The sequence below is a fragment of the Cetorhinus maximus genome, chromosome 1 (assembly GCF_964194155.1).
Source record: "Cetorhinus maximus chromosome 1, sCetMax3.hap1.1, whole genome shotgun sequence".
Classification (NCBI taxonomy): Eukaryota; Metazoa; Chordata; class Chondrichthyes; order Lamniformes; family Cetorhinidae; genus Cetorhinus; species Cetorhinus maximus.
Window position 1 is genome coordinate 155359085 of NC_135879.1, and position 21237 is coordinate 155380321.

A 21237-nucleotide genomic window follows, 5' to 3' on the forward strand; every position below is an offset into this window, starting at 1 on the left:
AGGTCCTGTGAAAGAATAAATGAATCATCTGCTCTGCTGAAATTCAGATGCATTCAATTTAAAGAAGATCCTGCAATGCTTTATTGGTATAATGAAGAAAAATTTACAGGCATCATCTTCATAAGCTTTTAATTTATTCTTTCATGGGATGTGGGCATCACTGGCAAGGCCAGCATTTGTTGTCCATCCCTATTTGCCCTTGAACTGAATGGCTTGTGAGGCCATTTCAGAGGGCTTTTAAGAGTCAACCACATTCCTGAGGGTCTGGAGTCACATGTAGATCAGACCAGGTAAGGGGGCAGACTTCCTTCCCAAAAGGACATGAGTGAACAAGATGGGTTTTTACAAAAATTGAGAATGGTTTCATGGTCACCATTACTGAGCTAGCTTTTAATTCCAGATTTATTAAAATTGAATTTATAATTCCACCAACTGCCATGGTGGGAATTGAACCTAGTGCACCCAGAGCATTAGGGTTTCTGGATTGCCAGTCTAGTGATATTACCGCTACATTACTGACTCCCCATATTACATGCTGTATGTACAATTCACAATGCATGTTGATGATTCCTTAAGGGGCGATGCTGCAAAATTTGAGAGATGGTATTATTATTAAAGATTAGAGTAGAATTCAAAATTGAGATTTAAGCATTTGGGGCTTTTAAATATATTGGTTTAGATATTAAGCAGAGTAGATTTGGAATAACTTTTTAATTATCCACAATCTTATTTAAAGAGCTTCGCTCCCATTGTGGTTATTCACACTAGGTCATCACAGAAAGATGATGTTATATCTAAAGAAAGGGCAGAGCAATTGTGAAGTTTGATTTGCCATTTGAACTGGTTGGGCACAGAGACTAGAGCAGAAATTAGTTTTGATGTGTTGGGGTTCAGTGCTACGGTGAAACAGCCTAAATTTGAGAATGTTTCAAGGGTGAATAAAACACTCAAAAGTGTTTTTAAATCTGGAGAAATGCATATTAAAGTTCCCATCCTAAAGTGATCCAAAGAACATGAAACTACTCATTTTTAGCTGTGTTTCACATGCTAATCTTCCTGATAGGTATTCTAGTGCAGCTAATTTCATAATTAATGGGTGAAAATGGGGAATGTTGTCCTTTAGCTTTGGAAGCTGAAATATTTTTTTAAAAGGGTTGTTAAATGTACTTTAGCTGCTGAAATACTGGCTCTTGTGGAGGCAGGAGCTATGGAATTCTGTTATTCAAATATTTTAAGTAAGATTCTGTAATGAAGTTGCTTACCCATTGAATGTTATGTACATAATTGTTCATTGTGGATTAATGTACACTAAAAAAGTGTGAGTGAGAAAAGGTTGTGGATTAGCATTGCTGGCTTGAAGCAAATGCTAGAGAGAAAGGAAATATCTAAAGTTAACTGGGTGGATGCAAGCTATTAGCTGGCTGATTGTTTGCTTTTACAAAAAGAAATGCATGTATAAAGAAATTGTCAGGGGTCTGATAGAAGGGGCAACTCTCACTATGACACTGTACAGAAAATGGAGGTTTTTGATTTTTAAAAAACTTTCCTGGTATTTATTAACTCTAACTTTATGTAAAGTGAGAAGGGAATCTGTTAATTGTATATTAATTGTGTTAATTGTATGCAGGTGGTGGATACATTTGAAATGACCTGGAATACACTGCTAGAGGATACATCAATAGAGAAGCAGTGGCAGACATTTAAGGGGATATTTCAGAATAACTTAAGGAAAAAAGTTTATAACTGTGCAAAGATGAGTGGCAAGTCAGATGATTCAGAATATAAAGAACAGCAGAGAATTACTAAAAGGCTAATCAGCAGTAAGAAAGAGTAGGAGAGGAAGCTAGCTAGAAATGTAAAAATGGATAGCAAGAATTTCTACAGATATTTAAAAAGGAAAGGAACAGGTTGAGTGAGTGTTGGTCCTTTAGAGAGTGACAACGGGGAGTTAATAGTAGATAATAAGGAAATGGCAGATGAAATGAGCAAGTATTTTGCTTCTGCCTTCACTGTAAAGGATACAAAAAACATTCCAATAATAGCTGTAAATCAGGAATTGGAAGGGAGAGGGGAGCTTGGTGGAATTTCAATCAGTAGGGAAGCAGTACTAAGCAAACTGATAGAGCTGCGGGCTGACAAATCTCTGGGTCCTGATGGACTTCATCCTAGGGTCTTAAAAGAGGTCGTTAATGAGGTAGTAGATGCATTGGTGTTAATTTTCCTTATTTAAGGAAGGATGTAAATGTGTTGGAGGCAGTTCAGAGGAGGTTTACTAGGTTGATACCTGGAATGAGTGGGTTGTCTTATGAGGAAAGGTTAGACAGACTGGACTTGTTTCCACTGGAGCTTAGAAGAGTTAAGGGTGACTTGATTGAAGTTATAAGATCCTGAACAGTATTGACAAGGTGGATGTGGAAAGGACCTTTCCTCTTGTGGTTGAGTCCAGAACTAGGGAACACTGTTTTAAAATTAGGGGTTGCTCTGTTAGGACAGAGACGAGGAGAAATTTTTTCTCTCAGAGGGTTGTGCTACTTTGGAACTCTCTGCCTCAGAAGGCGGTATAAGTGGGGTCATTGAATTTTTTAAGGAGGGGGTAGGTAGGTTCTTGTTAGGCAAGGGAATCAAAGGTTATTGGGGTTAGATGGGGATGTGGAATTCGAAACTCAAACAGATCAGCCATGATCTTATTGAATGGCGGAGCAGGCTTGAGGGCTGAATGGCCTACTTCTGCTCCTATTTCGTATGTTCGCATTTACTGGTGATTCACTTGAATCCCTATAAATAGGATACAGACTGAAACTATGGTTGTTGGGTTAGGAGGCACATGCTTGTAATGTGTAACTCTGTAAATAAATAGCAAAACATGTAAAGATTAACTCCAGTTCCATCCTTCATCACCTGAAGAATAACACTGACAAGATTCCCACAAGTTCAGGGAGTTATAGATTGCAGTCATGTGGCAATCAAAGTGCCCTCAGATCATCCAGGAGTATTCATCAATTGAAAGGGATTCCACTCCATTGATGTTCAAATGGTATGTAACAACCAGAAGATATCTGTGCAGGTTTGTGCAAGATATCCTGAGACTTGCCATAATGCCTTACATTCAGCCTCAGTCATATATACCATAGATCTTTCAAACTCTGAACAAGTTCCAATGATGGTCCTTGGTGACATAGACTGCCCTCTAAGAACGTGGTTGATGACACCTGAGAAGCCACATGAGCACAAGTGGTTATTGAGCAAGCCATTGGGCTACTGAAGATGCAATTCAGATGTCTGGACATATCTGGGGCTGCCCTTCAGTATGCACAAGCATGTTATTTACAATGATAGTTTCCCGTGGTGCCTTGTACAACATGATGCAGCAGAGAGAGCTGGGGCTATAGGGCGATGAAATGATGACTGTACCGCATTTTCAAAGGAGGAGGAAAGGAAGGAAAAGCAGGAGGAGGATGAACCTAATGTAGGAAGGGTCCCTTCACCTACACACCTAAATGCCAGAGATGCCCATGATGACCTCATATAGACTTGATTTAGTTAATCTGAGGCTAATCAGCCCGATGCTTTACCACTGCTGAACCCACTGTCCCTCTTCTCACCTTAATACAAAACATAAAAATAATGAGTAATCCTTCCATTTCACTTACACCCACTGCTTGTCTTCTATTCTGGTCATATCATTCCCATTAAGGCTGATGTCCATTTGGCAGGTGAGAGGCAACAATAGAAGTGACTGGGTGATGGAGACTTGAAAGTTTATGGTGGTTAACAATTACAATAAAGCAGACACGTTAACAGGCATTTAAATGCTCAAGTGATTTTCCTTGTTCAATTGCAAACTTTTTAATCTCTTTCTATTACTACTACGTGGTGCTACCCCAGTGGCTTCAGATGCACACAGGCAATGTCCTACAGGTTTAGGGCCCGTGACACTGAACCACTTGCAGGAATAGACTCAGCTATTGGAGTAGGAGGCAGTAGGTGGGGCTCTGACTGAGCTGGAGTCTGGGGCAAAAATTGAGAAATGGGAGTACGTGGACCAGATTCCCCACTTCCACATGCTGTTTTCCATTGTCCCTCCCATGGCCCACTCATACTTCCCTGCTAGCGAAGAGCTGGAGAGCACTTTGCTGCACTTCAATGAAGTGCTGAATGGCCAAGGTGAGGCTTTTCTCCATCCTATTTAAATGAGCAGACTGAGTGTGCAGACTATTAGTAAAGACAAGCATGCACTTGGCTGCCTGCTCTGTCTGATGCTTCATGAAAGTGGCCACTCTTTCCATGGAGGTGGACATCAGCACAAAGGCCTGAGACATCATGACACTCACGGTAGAGACAGATTCATCCAATCTCTCTCCAAGGTTGTGCCTCTGGAAGTGCCGACAGTGTCTCACACATTTTGTTCTGCTGCTCCAGGAAAAACTTTTTAGTTGATAACCCCCAAGGTTCAACATCTGTGTCCAGCTGAGCAAAGCTTGGAGTGTCTGTGCCCTCTGATAGGAACTCTCCACTGCTGTACTTGGCTCCAGCACATACTCACTCGAGATGCGTTACTCACCATGTGACAAGAGAGCCCCGCCAAAGTTTGTGTATCTGAGCTGGTGGAGGGTGTGTGTGAGCAGTGTGATGGTTCTTCCTCAGATTCCACAGCCTCTTCTGAGAACTCCTTGGCTGCCTTCTGCTCCAACTCCTTTGTTGTGTTTGAAGGACCTGTGGGAAATGAACAATGTGAATTAGAACTGACATCAGGAAAGGATTCAAATTCATCATTATGCTGATGATCATATTTTTGTTACCGGTGACAAGTTGTCAATGTGAATGAATGTTAGGTGCCATGTGGCAGCGTGATATCTAATTCTATTACCAGGTTTCTGGGAAAGCTCCATCTCCAATAGGCAGGCATTCTATAACTCAGGTGATTTATAGTACATCCTCTTCCACGGTTGTCAGGGTGATGATGCCAGGACGGTCAGCACTGGTTCTCAGTCTCTCTGGATTTCTGAGCTCTCCCCTGTAAAGAGGGGACGGAGAATGCTTCGGAGTGTGAGAAATGGTTTGTGTGGAGAAGATTGAAGGACACCATTTGTGGAAGATGACTGTGAGGGATGGGCGTGAGATGGCAAGAAGATGAGTGTCAGTGTTGGCTATTCAGATGAGGATGTGAGGAGGTCCCATGAGATAGAGAAATGAATGGAGCTGCAAGGTGTATTGTTTGGAGGAGTGTAGCACAGTAGAATGTTGGGGATGTCAGAGTGAGGTGGGTTGCACTTAAATATGGGATGCCACTTACCTTTCCTGACTCATAGCCATTTGGTAGAACTGAACTTGAGTATTGTGAAAAAAGAGACACTTTTTGTCAAAGCTTTTCATCTTGCACTCATCAGGACAATTCACAAGAAAATAGCAATGTCAAGGGAAACAACATATTTATACTGTATGAAAAAAGAGTGCTGATTAGCTGGCAAGTGGACACTGATTAGTAGACACATTGCCATGGAGAATGCACTAGTTGATTGTGAATCACAGCTAACTGCCAAGCATTGTTTGACATTCAAACCAGGCAGATTTTTAAAAAATTATTCGTTCATGACATGTGGGGCATCACTGGCTAAGCCAGCATTTATTGCCCATCCCTAACTGCCCTTGTTCAGAGGACATTTTAAGAGTCAACCACATTGCTCTGGGTCTCGAGTCACATATAGGCCAGGTAAGATGATAGATTTCCTTCCTTAAAAGACATTAGTGAGCCAGATGTGTTTTTACAACAATGGCTTCATAGTTATCATGAGACTTTTAATCCCAGATTTTTATTGAATTCAAATTTCACCATCTGCCATGGTGGGATTCAAACCTGGGTCCACAGAGCATTATCCTGGGTCTCTAGAATACCAGTTTAGTGACAATACTACTATACCACCGCCTTAACTCTAATTGGGCAAGACATTGCCCAGGGGAATGAACCAGCAAATGGCTGTCACTTATTTTGTTTAGCTGAAACAGGCGCAATGTGTGTACATCTTCTTTCTGTCTTTAAAGAATAGGGCCCTGTGTAGTAATATATGTAGCTTCCAGTACGTGAAAATGCACCACATTGCAAGCCTGACTAGCGATCCTAAAGTGGTTGTCAATGTAATTCTTAGCACATTGAGGGTCATTTAGCAAATGTTGTCTAATCGTGGAATCACATCTGAGATGGTGATGTTGAAACTGCCTGGTTTAAATGGTGAGTTACTCCCGCAGGATTCCTAGCCACTGACCTGCTCTTGTAGCCACAGTATTTATATGGCTAGTGCAGTTTTGTTTCTGGTCAACGGTAACCCCTAGGATGTTGACAGTGGGGGATTCAGCGAAGGTAATGCCATTGAATGTCAAGGGGCAAAGCTTAGATTCTCTCTTGTTGGAGATGGTCATTGTTTGGTACTTGTGTGACACAAATGTTACTTGCCACTTGTAAACCCAAGCCTGGATATTTCCCAGGTCTTGCTGCATTTGGACATGGACTGCTTCAGTATCTAGGAATTGCAAACAGTACTGAATTTTGTGCTCCTGACCTCATTACATCTGTGAAGAGAGGAACAGAGTTGACGTTTCGAGTCCAGCATCCGCAGTATTTTGCTTTTATCTTGCTGTCATCAAGCAGACCTTATTTTAGGTGCCCAGATAAATCTGTAGTACTGGCCAGTGAAAATGCACAGGATCATAGCTTGCTGTGTCATAGTGAAGAGAGTTGTGCTCCTTCCAAAAGGTGAAGGCGATGATGATAAAAACAAGGGGAAAGCATGTTCATCCTCTGAGCATGAGAGGGGTGCACCAGAAAGAAATGATATGAATCAGGACAGCCAGCAGCTATTAACCAGGGAAAAGAGATCCCAATGCCACCTAGCCTGTCGCTTGTAAAATGCCAGTGGCAGTGATGGTAACCCGATTTGGAGAGCTATTGCCACTTTAGACATGCTCTGCATAATAAAAGTGGACCCCATAAGTAAATTGCATTTACTTAATGGCAGATTTGAGGGTGGCAGTATTCCCATTCTGCCACTAACCACAGCAGCAACAAATATAATTTGTACTCAGTGGTATTTGTGAATTATAACATTTCAGATTCATTTAATAATCCTAACAGCATGTTACTACTGATACAACTATCTGTTTCACAAGTAGGAAAGCTTATTATTGTTCTAACCACTTGGGATCATAAACTGAATTTCAATACAGATAGGTTTGAGGTTTTATCAGTATATTTTGACTGGAAAAGTTAAGAGCTACACACTGCTTGGCTAAAAGAGTCACATGAGGGGACATGTTTTATAGCATTTTCATAATCTTTATTATTTTAAAAAAAGACTTATCATCTCCCTAAGACAGCTCCATGTCTCAGAGAGATTCTCCTTAAAAGGTACCTTTTCCCTTAATGGCCTACAGCAAGGAGTCACCAAACTTGGGCAACCCTCTTTGATCTTCTGGCTTCTCTCAAGCCCACTTTTCTCCAAATCTGCTCCCGCAGCTCTGTCTCTTTATTTGAGAGCCCTTTTTTCTGCTCCTTTCTTTTAACCTTACACAACAGGACCTGTTTCAGGTTCCTGTCCTTGTCCCTTAACTAGACTGTCTTATTTTTTTATTATTTGTTCATATGATGGGGGTGCCACAGGCTAGGCCAGCATTTATTGTCCATCCCTAATTTCCCTTGAGAACTGATTGCCTTGCTAGGCCATTTCAGAGGGCATTTAGGAGTCAACCACATTGCTGTGGGGGTCTGGGGTCACATAGAACCATAGAACCATAGAAAAGTTACAGCACAGAAAGAGGCCATTTGGCCCATCTTATCCATGCCAGCCCGAGGACACCCAGGTGCCCTTTCTAATCCCACTTTCCTGCACCCGGCCCATAGCCCAGCAGCTTACAGCACTTAAGGTGCAGATCCAGGTACTTTTTAAAAGAGTTTAGAGTTTCTGCCTCTACCACCAACTTGGGCAGCAAATTCCAGACACTCACTCCCCTCTGAGTAAAAAAGTTCTTCCTCATGTACCCCCTACACCTTCTGCCACTTATCTTGAATCTTTGTCCCCTGGTTCTAGAATTCTCCACCAAGGGAAACAATTTTATCCTGTCCATACCATGTAGTCCAGACCAGGTAAGGATGGCAGATTTCCTTCCCTAAAGAACCAGATGGGTTTTTACAACAATCAACAATGGTTTCATGGTCATTGTTAGACTTTTAATTCCAGATTTTTAATTGAATTCATATTTCACCATCTGCCGTGGTGGGATTCAAGTTTTGGGACCTGCTCCTCGTCGCCCTTATGTGCTGTGCTCCTTTGGGCACACTCTTTGGAATGGCGCTCCTCTTCCACGTCGCCTGACCTTCTTTTCACGCTGTTTCCCTTTCTTCCTCTTGTTTCCTTTCTGCACAGGCGCACAGATCTAGTTTCCTATATAAAAAAATTCAAAAACAACTATGCATATGCGCATGGCTGTGTCCCAGCCTAGAGACAAGCAAATGGACCAACTGTGCATGTGCTGCCATTCTCCAGCCAGTACATTTGCAGGGACAGTCGAGGCCCGCTGGGAACTGCAGTTCCCAAACTCCAAGGTCTCGATCTCCAATTTAAAGGTCATTTTTTTTCTCCTTCTCCTTTGGGGTTTGTCACACATTGCTCTTATCTCTCATACTCCATTATCACCTGGAAGTAGAAGGAACTCATTTGTTCAAAAGAAAGCCTCAAGCTCCATCTGTATTGAACTGGGAATTCAAATTACTTCTTGCAGGAGATTCCCCTACTCTTCAAAGACACTTCATTTTAAAATCCCTCTGCTCCTCATTATTATAGCATGTAAACAGTGTTATGACCAGGTGAGGAGACCAGCTTCCTTGGTTGGTTGCAGCAAAGGTATTTAAATTCATTTTCCCCATGGATCCATTTTCCAAATCCAAATATATTTTTTACTATCTATGTACTGAACAATAAGGAGCCAGTCATGAGGTTTTCCTGAGTCAAAGAAGGAGCAAGTTTATTAGCTATTAAACCTGAGTGAAAAAATAATAAAAGGCATGATGTTAGATACACACGGATATTAGAAGTAAGAAAAGTTAGAATCCAAATAAAAAGTTAAAAGAATATACGGTCAAGTCCTTTACTTGTCCTTGAAGCATAGATTGTTGAATGTTGTGGCCATTTTAAGTTAGCTGGTTCCTTTAAAATTGAAGTCCAGGTAATCGCATTTGATGGAGGACGATTTCATTTTTTTAATCCGTCTTCCAGAAACCGATAAATTTCTGCTGAGATTCTTTCCGATGGACATTCTCTATCCCTTGTGCTGGCTTTTTTAGACTGTAGAGAGAGGACTTTATCTAACTTATGAGAGCAAGAGAGAGAGAGAGGGAGAGAGAGAGATTCCTTGCTGCTCCATTAGCAGCTTCTCCAGATTCCTCTACCAATGCTGGGCAAACCTAGCTATTAAAGTCCTGCTCGCTGTATATTCCAAAGGAATTTGATGAACATGTCTGCTGTAGTCATTGTTGTAGAACAAGTAATCACATTTTGATGATTCATCACAGAAACTTTTGACACATTTCAAGATCGCAGGAGCCAAAAGGAGGTGGTGCTCTTTCATCCTCCACGGGGATCTGAGTATCTGTTGATTGTATATCCTGGCTAGCTAGTAGTTCCCCATTATCTTGAGGACTCTCAGTCTCTGCTGGTGAGGTAAGCTCCTAAAGATGCAAATTACATGCCAATTCCTTTCACTAGTCCATTTTCAAGTGGACCTTGACACCCCCAGGTGTGAAATTCCAGGAGCAACATGTCAGGGCATGTCTGCAGTGCAATCCATATGGTAACTATTCAGAAATGGTCCACTTACAATTCCAGACATCAGGTGACTTGTGGCAGCTGTTATTGGTCAGTGTCTTTTGTATTTAAAAAAAAGTTCTCTTTAAACAGTTCAATTAGTTTTTGGTTAGCTGGTGAAGTTATAGGTAGATATCATTCAGTCACAATTTCCCATTGTTGTGACAACAGTAATATGGGGGAAGTGTCCAGAATGTCGTCTTCTCTTACATCAAAAGAAAATCTTCCCCAAACCAGGATCAAAGAATTATAACCAGGGAAGGAGTTCCATTATTGAAAAGCCTCAAACAAGCAGGAATATAGGTACAGGAGTAGGTAATTTAGACCATCCACCATTAAATGAGATCATAGTTGATCTGTGACCTAATTCCATTTATCCCTTTGCCCCATATCCCTTAATATCTTTGGCTAATCAGAGGGCTGGCAGCTCTTCAGTCTCAGAGTGCCACTGGGAGTAGTGGCTACTTCTGGAGCTGCAGCAGTCCTCAGGCCAACCACTATGGAGATGACTTGGGGTAGAATTTAGCCCTTGTTGGACGGGCTCGGCAGGAGGCAGGTGGGGGCAGTTGGGAAGCTGACCACTGCCCACGATCAAGGCCAGAAGGTGATTTCATGCTGGCGGGCCAATTAAGGCCCGCCCAGCATGAAACGCGAGCGGCAGCGCTTGGCGCTGCCTGTGCAGATGTGGGAGGAGTGCGAGCTGGACGAGCGCAAACTTCATGCATCTGTGTTCTGCTTGGCACAACCGAATATTTGAGATTACATGGGGAAGATGAAGCTTCAGTGAACACGGATATCGGGGAGAGGAACATCGGAAGGCGAGATTAAAACCCTGGAGGTAATTTGTGTGGCATGTTGAAGACTTCTGTGTGAAAGCATCATCTGGATCAGGATTCCAAGACAAGTCCTTTGAGTGTGGAGATTGGAAACTCTTGTGAGAAAGACAGGGTTTCAGTGAGACCAGTTGGCTCATGGTGTGGCAAACGTCTTGGAGGGTTGATGAAAACCCCATAGAATTGGCTTTGATGGCATCTGTCACATGGTTTTGGGGTGTGGTGTTCGCCAATTAGTTCATATGTACCTTGAATATTGGAGTAGATATTGTAAATTGTGTTAATTTTACAAATTTGTATCTATCTGTAAAGGTACGTTTGGAGTGAAGGAATAGGGTGATTTGACTCATTTACTGGTGTTTATATTGAAATCTTTCCAGCCTTTTTGTCTAGTTGTAGTTCATTTTTATTGGTTAATAAGTGTTTCATTCTTTGCGTTAAAAGTACACTAGCAGACTCTTGTGAATGTGTTCAGTAACTGCTCTCCACAGTTTCTACAAAAAGGTTAGGGCCTATCAAACCAGGTTCGACTCTGGGACCTGACTTGTTCAGTAGTAACATCAGCTGGGATCATGACAAAAGTCTTTTTCAGTGGTGCAGGATGTAAGTTGTTAACTGTGCCTCAATCGACTTCGGCCACACTTGAGAAGTATTGAATCTTATCCTGAATTGTGTGGCACTTTTTAGGGCGGTGGAGTTTGCCTGCCTTTGTGATCTTCCTCCAAACATCCTGACCACCCTCTTATGGGGCTTCCTGCTTTCTGTGCCCAACTGGCAACCCCTGAATATAGCCAACGCCAGATCTACAGATGCATCGCTCTGCCAACCTCGTTTCCCCCCATAACCACAATTACTGCAGCATTTTGAAACATCTGGCACTCCACTGCTGCTAAAAAATGGATGAGCATCCCACTTGCCTTTAATTTGATGCAGCTTTTCAAAGTCTGTATCAGCACTGATTCTCTTCTGGTGATGGCAACCCTATTGGGAGAGCTATTGCCACTCCAAACACACCCTGCATAATAAATGCAGTCCCAATGAGCAAATTGCATTTATTTAATGGCAGATTCATGGGTGGCAGTATTCTTAATCTGTGGCTAGCCACAGCAGCAGCAAATATAATTTGTACTCAGTGGTGTTTGTGAATTACCAGCATTACAGATTCATTTAATAACCCTAACAGCATGTTACTACTGATACAACTATCTGTTTCACAGGTAGGAAAGCTTATTATTGCTCTAACCACTTGGGATCATAAATGAATTTTGATATAGATAGGTATGAGGTGTTATTGGTAATAATTAAAAGCTACATATTGCGAGGATAATCTGAGTCTAAATGGAGTAGAGGAGCAATGGCATCTACAGATACACAGATAACAACTAAGGTTAACAAGGCCATTAAATAAAACAAACCAAGCACTGGTTTCATTTCTAGAGTGAGGGAACTGAAAGGAGAAGTTATGATAGTCTTGTATCTAACTTTGGTTAGAATACACTTGGGCCAGGATTTTAAGGCCCGCCGCGGTGTGTCTCCCTCCGGCGGATGTGGCCAGCCATTTAAACCTCCATTCAGTTTGGTGGGAGCATAATATCACGCCAGGCGGGAGGGGCCGTAAAATCCTGGCCTTGGAGTACTGTGGATAATTCTGGCCTCAATGCTTTCTATAGCAAAGAGAAGGTCTAGGGTGACTGGATAGGGATCTTTAAGATTATGAAAGGGCTTGATAGGTAAACATAAAGAAGATATTTCCACTTGTTGGGGAGACCACAACTCGGGGCCATAAAGATAAGATTGCCATCAATAAATCCAACAGGGAATTCGGGAGAAACCTCTTTAACTAGTGGTAAAAAGTGGAACTCACTACCACTTAGAATGGTTGAGATGAAAAGCATAAGTGCATTTCAGGGGAATCTGGTAAGCACATGAGGTCGAAAGGAATATAAGGATATGCTGATAGGGCTGGATGAAGGGGAATGGGAGAAGGCTCATTTGGAGCATAAGTACCGGCAAAGACTAATTGGGCCAAATAGTCTGATGTTGACTCTATTTGTGTGTTCTTAAATTTCTAGATAAAACAACCCCAGAAGAAGACATTTAAACTGAGCCTCACAACTAGCTGGATATCAGTTGATAGTGCCCACATATAAATACCAGACAAAGCAGAAAGGAACATAGGAATATAAGGACAGGAGTAGATTATTCTGCCTCTTGAGCTTGTCCTGGCATTCACTTAAATCGTGACTGATCTGTACCTCAACTCCACTTACCCACTTGGCTTCCATATCTTTTCATACGCTTACCTAACAAACCTCTATCATCAATTGATCAAGCCTCAACAACTTTTTTTGGGGAGAGAGTTTCAGATTTTTGTTTGATTTCTGTGAGAAGATATCAGATATCATGATCAGTACCAATAAAAAGGATAAAAGGGTCAAGGAAATTTGAAAATAAAGATTTTAGTGAGAATTCACTAACTGAATTGCTCTTCAAAAGAAATGGTGAAGATTCAATTCGTCAAATAGCCTCCTCCCTCTGGGCTGCATTATTCTGTGATTCCATAAACCAAATCTTTGTTGCGTGCACTTTGGCACCCACATTAACATATTGCTCATTTTCATGTCTTTGCTGAGAAATTTTATTCAGTGGTGTGAAGTACTGTTTCACACCATAAGCTAAATATACATAATGTTTACTTAAGAATGTCTCCAATACATTTTCACATCAGGATACTAGAATTACAGTTAGACGTCAGGGAATAAATTATTTCAATAACTAGGATTAAAGAAGCGTGAAAGTGAGCTTGATGGTACAAAGACTTATAAAACATGATCCATCTCACAGGATCTGGATTCAAAACTGAACTCCTCTCTGGGGTTTGGGAGGGCCCACACTTACTACAGTTAAAGCTTGTTCAGACAGAAATGAGATATTCATAATGCACCAACAATGAGGCCAAATGGGCTTGGGTAAATTTTAATTTTCACCATATGGAATGAAAATCACATTCACTTCATTCCACCAGATGACTGCTCAGGTGGTAAAGGTGAAGGTTATCTAACTCAGAGAGACTTTATATGCCAAGTTGAGCATGTCCTTCTGCAACTGGATTAAAAGAACCAAAGGTACAATTCTCTGCTCCCAAACTGAATTATCCCCAATCTTGAAATGTTGTTTGATAACATGGAATATTAAAAGTGGAGCTCAATGCTTTCCTCACATGGATGAAGACATACACTGAATTTTTCTAATTTGTTTTCAAATAACCATCCAGCTTGCAAATATTGAGTGCCTTAATGTAGTAAAATACCCAAGGTGTTTCACATAGTGTAATTAGGCAAAAATTGGCACAGAACCAAATTCGAACATGAGGCTTTGTCAAAGAGTTAAGTTTCAAGGAACATATTAAGGGATGAGAAAGAAGCAGAGAGGTTTAGGGATAGATTTCCAGAGCTTAAAGCCTAGATGGGTAAAGTCATGGTGGCCAACAATGAGGCAAGGGAAGTAGAGTAGCACAGAGTTAAAAGGATGTAAGAAGTCTCGGAGATTATAAGGGTTGCAAGAGGTTATAGAGATGGGGAAGGCCAAGGCCATAGAAGGATTTGAACATGAGATTGAGAACTTTAAAATTGAAACCTTCTTGTACCTGGACCCAGTGAACACAAGGGGTGGAATCATCCCAGATTTGCACTCAGTGCAGTAGCGGGTGGGTAAAATAATATTTTACCCTCCGGCCGCGAAGGTGGGTTTTCACGCCCACATTATTTATGCATTCTCGGGAAACACACAACTTCCATGATGGGCGGACTCTGATTCACCTCTTACGCTGTTATCTCACTGCTTCATTACGCCTGGCAGCATGTTTAAAGCACAGCCGCACTCAGTGCTTCCAGCCCAGGGCGGCAGCAAAGAAATCATGGTCCCGAAAGGCAAGAAGACTGCAGTCCTCATGAGCCCTTTGGATGCCGTGGAGGCCCACAGTGATATCCTCTATACCCGCTCTGGCCACAAGAGGGTCAGCAACATTGCCACTACAGCTTCGTAGGCAATGGCAGTGGTGATCAGTGCTAATGCTGCAGAGAAGAGGCTGGCCATCCAATGCTGATAGACAATGAATGATCTCATCCATGCAGCCAGGATATGGCAACCAATTCATCACTCTAAACTCACACAGTCAAGCCCATCACACATTCACTGGCATCTCACTGCCAGCTCAAGGGACATCACCCATTCTCACACACAAACCCTCACATGTTCATCTGGCCTCATCTCCTCTGGAGGCTGCCTCCTCAGGCATCACCGTCTTGAGGCCACTTGCACAGATCAACATGTGCCCCCACACACACCCTGGGTTACCCTCCTTCCCCACTGCAGCCTTCTTCGTGCAGCCTCTTTCCTTGCCTAAGGCCACTTCTCCCCCTTCCCCAAACAAGCCCTAGCCCTGCAGCCATTGAAAAGCCACCGACACAAGGCTGATATGGTAGGTAGAGACGTGCCATGAGCCCCACTAAAAGTGATGTGATGCTGTCTGTGAAGCCTGGCACTGGTGACTGCAAGTGCTGACCGATGCAAGGTAGGCAAACCAACCTTGAAGTCCCGAGTGACGTGCAGCCTGCCAAGTGTTGTTGTGAAACATGTCAGCATGTTTTCCCGCTGATGTGGATGGATGATCCAGCGAGGGGGGAATGATTCCGGCAAGCTGGTGTGTTACAATGGGTTCCCGATGTCCGATGGTGGGGAATGCAGCCCGCATTCGCAGACTGAGCAGACAATCGCGAACTGGTTTCACGCCATCGTGAAATCGATTGCGCCATATTGTCTGCTCAGGCTGCCAAACACGCACGACACCAGCAGGCATGGAAAATCCTGGCCAAGGATGAATTTTGGCGGTCATCAATGTGGGAATGATATATTTTCCCATTTGAAACATTTACTATCGCCGCTAACCATAGTTTGAGTAAAGCTCTGTGTACTCTGTTTTACAGTATATCCCATATCCAACTTTTAAAGAGCACAATTAGTTCACCACTGAACATTTTCTCATTTCCTGCATCACCCATTTGTGGTTGATATTTTTAATTGGGACTAATTTAGAGGTAGTGCTGTGGCTTTACACTTGCCACATTCGCTTAACATAGGATTCTCGGAACCAACAGCCAGCATAAACTTTCTTGATACAAGATATCCCTAGCTGTTCCAGATATTTCACCTCCTAATGATGTGACAACATTACTTTGAATGTTTCCAACCTGCTCATAATCGCAAATTATGAACTTGTTTTTTAAGACTTGGGCCTGATATTAACTCAAAGACATGATGGAGTCAAGGGGCCCTGACATCATATAGGAAGCCAGAAATAAGTTCAGCACAACTGTCTGTGGCCTTTTAATGAAATAATCTCATTGTCATCTTACTTCTGGGTATGGCATCAATTGCATGGCAGCGTGTGTGCATGACATATTTCAACTCCAGTACTTAAAGGGCCAGTCTAAAGATAGAATTTCAAGGAGCTTGGAGTTGGAAGCAACAAAAGAAGCACTTTAAATATGGGATCAGGATGACCAGAAGCCACAAGTCACTTTAATGATGCCTCGCTTGATGCACTGCTAGGGATTGTGAGAAGCTGCAGGGAGATACTCTACTTCAAGAACAGAAGGAAGAAACATGCTGCTGATACATTGAATGTGTGGCTGATAGTGGCTCAGAAAATCATTAGCAGGCGCATTGTACCACACTCCTGGGTTTAGTGCAGGAAGTGCTTTAGTGACTTAAGCAGATCAGGAAAGGTGATCACATTCTGCTGTGTGTATCATTCCAACCCTTTCTTCTGCCTTTATTATCAAGCCTACTTCATCACATCAGTGCTCACACCCGCTTATCTTGCAAGTGCAACCGTAGTTCTCTTTTGATACACTTCCTCACATCCCCATCTATCATTCCATCATGGGCACTCACCCTCACCCTTATGCAATTTCATCCCTGTCCCTGATAGTCACCCTCATCAAACTCACTGCATCCATTGGGTGAACATATGTCATTACTCCATTGCAGCAGAAGAGAATACATAACACTAGGGAGATGGCCTCCACAGGTCACACAGCTCACAACAGCGGAGGGGGAGACGCTAGAGATCTGTGGTAGTTTGGCATCCCTGGATGTCGGAGATGGGGAAATGGGACCTGTCATGCCCAGTGGAGGCATGTCCTATTCATAACTTTAAACATGGACTGCTCTCAGTATATACTTTTCTGGAACTGTCTTTTATTTCAAACAAATGGACACGAATAAGACTGCTAAGATGGCTGCCAAGGGTCAGGTGACTGCAATTTCTGTGCAGGCTTCCAGAAAGTTTCCAGAAAGGTCCTAGCTGAATGCTCCCCCTTGAATGGACATACCAAGGTGAATACTATTTATGGAATTTACACTTGCTCTTGTCTGCGGATTTACCAAAAACGCCAGTCCAGACTCCATGGCCCAGATTTGCCTGCCCTGTCCAGGTGGGCAGGCAAAACTACTCAAGTTACTTGCCTGCTGGAAAATTGCCAGGAACTCACCATCCAAATCCTAACCAGCTCTGCTGAGCAGGTGGCAAAGACACCCAATAAACTTGGCAGGATTATCTTTACATATGCATGCCAGACAATGTTATTGGGATCCAACTGCAATTTTCATGGCCTGAGTGACAACTGCTATTGCTTTCCTGTCAGAGGAGCCAGGGGCAGAGGAGGCCCAAATAGCTTAGATCTTTTATTGTTTCAGCTTTTGGTGGGTGGGGCATCCAGGCTGCATGATTTTCTGTCGCTTTCCACCCACATCTTGCCCAGATGGGTGAGGGGAGAGCTAGCAGGATTGAAAGAAGACCTGGGAGTTAGAGCAATCTGAGTTGCGTTTCCAGGGCAGAGGGTGCTTTTCAATCTCATTTTGCTACCCATCTACCTAAAAGTCACTCAAAGTTAAAATTATCTGTACTTTGATACATATACAGAGAACTTCAAAGTAATTTGGGTTAGGACCCATTTATTTGAGTGGCAATTCTATAGTTCCAAAGCCTGTTCACAATGTTTCCCTCTTAATGGAAGCTGGCAGTGAGGTAGTGTTTTATTGAAGTTAACTATTAGCTATTGCAGCAAGGCAATTTACCTGATTGTTACAGTATCATAATACATTAGAGTTTCCAATTTAACGCTCTTAGCCCAGAGCTTTGGTTGCCAGGGAGTAGAGCACCAGCATGAATTTCCATCCATTAATTTTAATGGATAGAACATTTTATGTGGATGCTAAACTTCCACACCTGAATTTACAGAGCTGAATTTAAATCCTGTGAGATGGGTTGATCGGGGTGGAAGAGGATCCATCATAGGTTTGGTGATGGGGGTTGATCGCGTGGGGGGAGCGGAGTTGATTAGAAAAAGGAAGGGGGAAATCAGCTCAAAGGGGGTGAGGTTGATCGGAATGGGGAGTGGGTTGGTCTGGTGCGGGGTGGGAGGGATCGGTCTGAGGATGAGGTGCTCCACTAGATAAGGGAGGGATAAGATCAGGGATGGGAAGTGTGGTCAGGTTGATTGAGGGTGAATTTGCCAGGGGTACTGTTGAGTCCAAGCCCCAAGAAGGGGCGGTGGAGGGAGTGGTGTTTGTGGTCAGAGGCTCCAGTGTGGGGGAGGTTACTGGTGGGAAATCAGAGGGTTGGAAGTGTAACCGAGTCCTGGGTGGAGGGAGGGAACCTGGATGGGGTGGTCGGGCACCTTGGGGAAGACATTGGAAACCAGTTCGAGAAGGGGAGGGCTCAGAGTAGGAGGAGGGGTATGGGGATCAGAGGCATCATGAGAAGGTTGGGCAGGGCCCCTGATCTCATGGGTTGTTCAGGCAAGCACGCTGGATCCAGGAGGTAGATGTAATGACACTCACCTTCTGCATCTGTCCAGTTCTTTGGATGTAGCTGCTGGGTTCTTGAGGCTCAGGTCAACATGTTATGACACAGCAGATGGTAAATGCTGAGCTGTTCAAATCCCAGGGGGAAACTTGAAACAACTGTCACAACTAATTTTCAATTTGTATGTTTCGAGATGCGGACTTTGTAATTCAGTAATAATAAGACTAGCAAGTCTTAAGAGGTTTTTATAAAACTAATTTAAACATTTATTAATAAAAGAAAAGATTGTAAGCACATACATATGTCTACAAATCCTAGTTAAACCTTCGTTAAGGCAACAGAAAGACACATAGATTTTAGAAGACCCAGGCAAAATAAATGATACAGTCAAATGCAAAGTTAGTTCTCTTAACTTCAATCCCTGAAGGCAGCAATTTGAGGCATAGATGCTGATGGCTTTTCACACTTGTTGAATCTTAGACTGCCTACCCTTACACACAGCCTTTGCTCCTTTATACATATTTTCCTTTTTGAATGTAAATTCCTATTGTTTCACTATGTCTTTGGACTTTATCTTTCTGATAATAAAAATCTCTCATAACACTACATTTTATCAGTAATCTTTGGGAAAAATAAGCACACTCTTTCTAAACTTCACCTGGCTAGGTGACACATTTTGTTGCCTCTTTTGAAAACAATTTAGTCTGGCTTATATAAAAATGCAAATGTTCCCTTGACACCTATGTTTCCAAAGGTTCCCATGTTTACCTAATTAACATTTCAAACCTAACTTCTCTTCTTACATCAAAGCACCCAGGCTAGATGCCTCTAATTCAATCAAGTCACACACACACACACACACACACACACACGCATGCATGCACACATATAGACATATTAGACACATCCCACTATTACTATATTTTACAATAAATTACAATAGCATTATAAGAATTACATTTTCCTGACATCCCCATCAATATTGAAAAACGAACCGTCATAATTTAAAAAGACGGCTTCATTTTTATTAACCTATTTCATACTATCTCCTATACATTTATATACTTACAGGCCAGAATGTTACGCTCATCGGGTGGACACATGCTGACATGAACAAATGTAAAATGACGTGCGATGAAGTCGGGTGAGTGTCCCGAAGTCATTGCGCTCTCGCGCTATGTTTTGGTCAACGGGCGCGGGCAGGAGTCGGCCCATTAAGCCCAGTAAAGTCCCAATTGAATTAAATTTTTCACTGCCTGTCCAACCTTACAATTGGTGGACAGGCAAAAATGCCAAGCAGCCTTTGCACCTTTTGTGAAATCTCATCCACGGGCGGGGTGAGGTTTTGATCCGCCTTTAAAAGAAAATTTTTTCATATTAATTTCTAACATGTCCCAGCTCATGTGACAGAGTCATGTGAGGGGACTTTTTTTTTTACCATTTTTACATTCTTTATTTTTAATTTTTTATATCTTCAGCACCCTGAGGCAGCTCTGTGCCTCAGGGAGCTTTTCCTGTGCACACCTGCGCACATGCGCAAAGTTCCCTGCTCGTCCTCCTCTCCCCACCCCCCACCCAGGCAGCACTGAGCACTGCAGTGTGCATCTAAATTGGCCAGCCTTAATTGGCATGAGCATGAAATCACAGACACGGCCTGATAGCGGACGACGGTTGGCTTCCTGATTGTTCCCGCTCATCTCCGCCAAGCCCACAGATGAGGGAAAAATCCTGGCCACACTATGACATTACCAGATGCATGCATTGACATAACAGTATATATACAAATCCTTTGCATCAACAGGAAACATTCCAGTTCAGAGTCCAGGTTTTTAAATGCCCAATTTTCCCTTTAAGCTTCAAACTCTTGATAAAGCATCTGCACCTCAAATTTTCTCGTCCAGCGATATGTGCAATCTGTAGATTAAACGGCTGCAGTAATAAACTCCATCTGAATAGCCTTGCACTTCTGTCTTGGAATTTGTCCAGAAACTTTAAAGGATTGTGGTCTGTATGAACAATTGTTTCTGATGAATTGTTTGCCAAATAAATTTCATAATGCTGCCATGCTAACACAAAACCCAGTCTCCTTTTTGACCATTGACTATCTTCTCTGTTTTGCATTCAATTTCCGTGAAAAATACCCTATCGGTTTTTCCAGTGTCATCTTTTTGTAACAGTCCAGCCACAATGCCAATATCACTTGCATCAATGGCCAACTTAAATTGCTTGGCGTAATTGGGTACTGTCAAAACTGGTGTCGTGGTTAATACAGTTTTCAAATTGTCAAATGCATTCTGACATTCCTGTTTCCATTGAAACTTCTTGTTACTTTTTAATAGTTCAGTCAGTGGAGCAATCACTTGGCTAAAATTTGGTACATATTTCCGATAAAACCCACTCATGCCCAGAAATCTCAAAACTTATCATTTTTTTGTAGGCACTGGGAAATCCACGATAGCCTTGACTTTCACATCCCTCAGATCCACCTTACCATATCCAATGGTATGCCCTAGATACTTAACTTGCTCTTTTGTAAATTCACTTTTAGCCAAGTTCATCACTAAATTAGCCTCTAGTAATCGAGTAAATAATTCTTCCCGATGTTGTAAATGCTCCTTCCATGCAGGACTGAAAACTATCAATTTATCAATATAAACAGCACAATAGCTCAGACCTGCAATTA